The sequence below is a fragment of the Schistocerca nitens genome, chromosome 7 (assembly GCF_023898315.1).
Source record: "Schistocerca nitens isolate TAMUIC-IGC-003100 chromosome 7, iqSchNite1.1, whole genome shotgun sequence".
NCBI lineage: Eukaryota > Metazoa > Arthropoda > Insecta > Orthoptera > Acrididae > Schistocerca > Schistocerca nitens.
Window position 1 is genome coordinate 306146546 of NC_064620.1, and position 5000 is coordinate 306151545.

Genomic DNA, 5000 nt, shown 5'->3' on the forward strand with positions numbered 1-5000 from the left:
ACACGCATCTGCTTAGCAGAAAACTCATCTGACAACACACGCAGTACTTCACACGCGTCTACGTCTCGCACGATTTCAGGCACATTCTTACTACGTAAAATGTGAGGTAATTCCGTTGCTTCATCATTTCCTTGACACATGTATACCATGTGTTCCGGATCTCCCTCAGCACCACACATACAACTATTGTTATCTGAACTATTGATTTTATATAGGTAAGTGGGATACGGACCATGTCCAGTAAGAAAATGGACCATACCCCTACTCACATTTATATGTCGCATCCGGTGTCGTTCCCTGATATCCGGGAAAATTTCATATACTCGTCTACCTGTATTGATGCTGTCCCAGATTTGTTGCCATTCCCTGTCCATCCAGTGCTTGAGCTCTAATTTATTTTCTATTCGCACACCTGTGATTGCCTCTACTTTGTCCGCTTTGCCCCTCCGCAGCCAGTAAAGGGCTCCTCGACGCCTGATTTGTAGGTCTACTGGGTATAGATCTAGGATCACCAACAGTGCCTCCACTGGCGTGGTTTTGAAGGCTCCTGTCATTCTAATAAGAACGGTGCGTTGCAGTCTTCTCAGATGCCTAACTGGTTGCACGTACCGCAGCTTATGTGCCCAGGCACTTGCCCCGAATGACACAATCGACATTAAGATAGCCTCATGGTAAATTCTAACAACATTGATGGGTAATTTAAAATTGGAGGTAGCAATCGTGCAGATCTTGTTCATAAGGTTCAGTGCCTTCTCACATACCAATTTAATGTGTGCACTAAAGTTCAGCCCCTCATCTAGGTGCAGCCCAAGATATCTACAAACTGTCTCCCTGCTGATTGGAGTGCCTTGCAATTTTATGGATGGACCCCTACCTGCAGATAATTTACCTTTCAACAATATGTATTTAGTTTTACTAACCGCTATTTGAAGTTTATTGTAAGTGCACCACTCACTTGCAGTTTTTAAGACTGTAGTTGCTCGATTTTCAATTAAATTTCTAGAATCACCAGTTATTATTACAAGCAGGTCGTCTGCATATGCTATTATGCCAGCTACGTTTTCATTATTTTCCAATATTTCCAAGAGTGGCTCTGTCAAAACATCCCAGAATATAGGGCCACAAATGGAGCCCTGGGGGCATCCCTTACTAATGTGTCTTATTATTGTGTGTTCTGGTGATCTCCATATAATCCTTCTATCCTTGCAGTAATCAAGCATCGACATGTATAGGCACTTTGGAGTTCTTAGCTCTCGCAGTCTTGCAAACAGCGAAGGCCAGAACAGATTATCAAAAGCACCTTGTATGTCAATCGTCACACCGACAACATACTTCGCCAGCGAGGTTGAAGTTATATGTAGTGCTTGATTAACCGCATCATCTATCGACCGTCCAGCCCGAAAACCGTACTGACATTGGTTGAGCCCGTGGAGCTCCCTATGATCGCTCAGCCGTCCACACAATAACCGTTCCTGGACCTTCCCCATAGTGTTCAACAGGCATATTGGACGGTAACTCTTCACTAATTTCATATCTCTGTCTTCCCCTTTCTTGATAATGGTTGCCTCAGCAATCTTCCATACCTTTGGTACTCTTCCCTGCAAAAGGCACTCATTAAAAAGAGCTGTTAGATATGGCACAATTTTACTTTTCAGTTGTTGTAACGTTTCTGCTGTGATCTTGTCTATTCCGGGAGATTTATTTTTCTTCATGGAGTCAATAGCACGACTCACCTCCTCCTGAGCAAATGGTACAACCACTCCTTCATCTGGATACTCTTCTTGCATCTTCTGTCTCAAGAGTGCCTGGTGTTCATTATCTGAAGCTGGATCATCAATTGGGAGTAAACTTTCCATTAAATACTCTGCCGAGTCTCGCCACCCTGATGTGGTTGAACCATCTGCCTTCTGAAGCGTCGACAAGATGAGAGGGGTCTTAAGCTTCTCACTAACAATTTTATATGGTAAGCCCCATACATTAGTTTGAAATTCCTTTTTGACGAAAGTTTCCCAGTGCTTTATTCTCGTATTGATTAATTCCTCCTTATAAACTGCTTTGATTTCCCGATAAATTAGTAACCTTCTCTGCCTCTCTCTGTCACCGAGAGACCTCTGATATGCACGCCGTGCCCTACGAACATTTCTCTTTAGTTCTGTTAGAGTGGAACTCCATGGCACTTTCGAGCCTCGAAAGAATGGGCGCTTAGGTATGAAGGTATTCATAAGGTTTTGTATATGTACCTGTATTGTTTCTGCTGCCAAATCAATGTCAAAGCCATTTCCCATGGGCACCTGTAGTTGAAACTCCTCCCTCATGCGCTCCCAGTCTGCTCTTTTATAATCGAAGTAGGTTCCTATATAATTCTCCTCCCTGTTTACATTGTTTACGCTTACAAGGCTAAAGGTAATCATATTATGACCACTTGTAGTCACTCTGTTCAGTACTTGCCATGCCTGTATCCTATTTAGCACACTACCATTTGCCAACGTAATGTCAATATTAGATTTTGCCCCTGCCCTATTATGATAAGTTGGTGGAAACCCAGGTTTATTCACAACTATTAAGTTCTGCTCCGCAATAGCATCCTGTAGTTCAAGTCCTCTCTCGTCAGTTTCTCTACTATTCCATAGTACTGATTTAGCATTTGCGTCTATTGTGAAAATGTGATATCTGTTACCTCCAACCTCGTTGGCTCTTATCATTTTGTCGAGATAGGGTTGTATCTCATGTGCATATTGAAAGTACAGGTTAGTTAAGAGAAAGACACCCTCAGTTGTCGTTAGCTCCACAGTAACAGAGTGTTCATCATTTACCTGAGCAATTGTTGTCACTGAAATATCTCTTTTCAGTACTACAACAGCCACCATTGGGTTCTCTCCGTACATGATCACTCTTGCACCCATTGGGCAATGTACCAGTTTCCCTTTCGTAGTGTAAGGCTCCTGGATACATATGATATCCAAACCTCGATCTTCTACAACCTTCCATATTTCTGTCATTACAGTGGTGCTACGCATAGCATTAATCTGAGCAACAGCTATACCTAATTTCTTCCTACTCATTTAAGGCTGTCTGACATGATTATAAAATCTGAAGCCTGTCTTGTCGTACTCATAAACTGTTCTACCATAACACTCCACAAATTCCTTGTAGAGCTCCTCTTGATCAAATTTTTCGTTACGTCGGGTATATGCCCTCTGAAGTATCTCGCCCAATTCTTTCTCCCCGGTTGGTAGATTATTACATCGCAAAAACAGCCTGTCGGCAGTTCCTGGATATGGAAAGCCGATTGTTTTCCCTTTCGGATGCCCTATTCTGACAATGTGCCTAAGGGCTACAACTAATACACTCATGTCTTCTAATCTAGAGAGTCTGTAACTCTCTTCAAGATCAACATAAATCGATCGAGGATCCAACTGTTTACAGTCATTTCCCTCATTTGTTGTAGGCTTCAGTATGTCGTCACTGTCTGTAAAGTCGGTCTGAGTACCAGTAGTGATCATGTAGGGTTTATGACAGGTCTCGATAGTCTTTTTGCTTTTGCTCTTTAACTTTGACCTAATCTTGGAGAGAATTCCATTATTTTCAAGGCCAGCGTTACGCATTTTACTCCCTGCAACGGTAGAGCTGATGGTGCTGTCCTGAATTGATGAAGAAAGATTTTTCCCCGGTTCCTGGGGGAAATTACTACTGTCTGTGGTTTTGTTCTTATCGGTATCAACTATATTCTGGTCATTTTCACTATTTCCTAACGCAGGATCTGACTTGTCCTTAAAGTACATCTTATCTTCACTTGTAGCTGCCGTTTCATCCTCTAATGTGTTAATATCCACACAGTGGGCTAGTTCTAAAGTATGTAGAGGTTGTCTGTTCTCGCGTAGCATGTTCCTCCATGCAATTGCCCTACGCCAATTCCTAAGCCTCGTGGAGGGAGGCTTATGTTTCCTACGTGTCCTTTTCTCATCAGCTATTTGTGCAATTTCATGACATTTGAAGTCTCTACCTGGTATGAACTCTTCACTATATGGTGATAGATTACTGTCCATAATCTGTACTTTCGATTAGTCTGCGCAAATATAGCTGATAGGTAGGGCACTGAGGACCTGGTGTATTGCACACCTTGCCTCTCGAAGAACACGGAATACACTTTGCTGGCTTATTTGAGTTCGGACAATTTGTTTTTTGGTGGTTGTCTTCACCACAATGTGAACACACAAAGGACTTGGCAGTACACTTTGCACTTCTGTGACCAAAATTCTGACACTTAAAACATTTGAAGGCAAAATAGTCTTTCACCGACAGTGATCTGAAATCCACATACACTCGTTTTCCTTCCACTAACAGTTTCCTCACTCTTGCACTTACTTCAAAAACATGGTTGACCTCCACCTTTCCTTTAGGACCAGTCTTAAAAACAGGGTCGCATTTCTTCAGAGATCTCTTGTTTGCTTATCTTGTCAGCAAGATTTTGCTGCCAAATTGTCTCCACTAGATCCTGCTCACCGATTTCACTTGGCACATCATAAATAATGATAAGAGGACGCTTCTTCCTAGGTGGCTCACACTTCAAAGTTTCAGCGACTTTACTATTTGTAGAAATCTTTTGGATATCAGCAGGGGATTCCGTTTCAACAATGAGAACACTGTTCACAGTACGCATACTTTTAATTTTGATTTGCTCTTTTCTTGGGTCAATCACACTTATAAACCTCTGCTTTGTTACTTTTGCATCACTCTGATCTTTTGATTTCACGAATAGTGTATTCGGCGCCTTTGCTTGTGCAGACGCTATTTTGGCTTTGGTGGTGGGTATGTTCTTACTTGGTTTTGCTACAACTTCAGCAAATGAAGGTGCAGCCACTTTTGGGATCTCGTCTTTAATGGTCTTGATTTCTTTAGAGATTCCTTCACTCTTCTCAACAAGTGTCTCTCGCAGCCACTGGTTTTGCTTAATGAGCTCCTCATTCCTACCAACTAATTTGCATTGGTACATCGCCCAC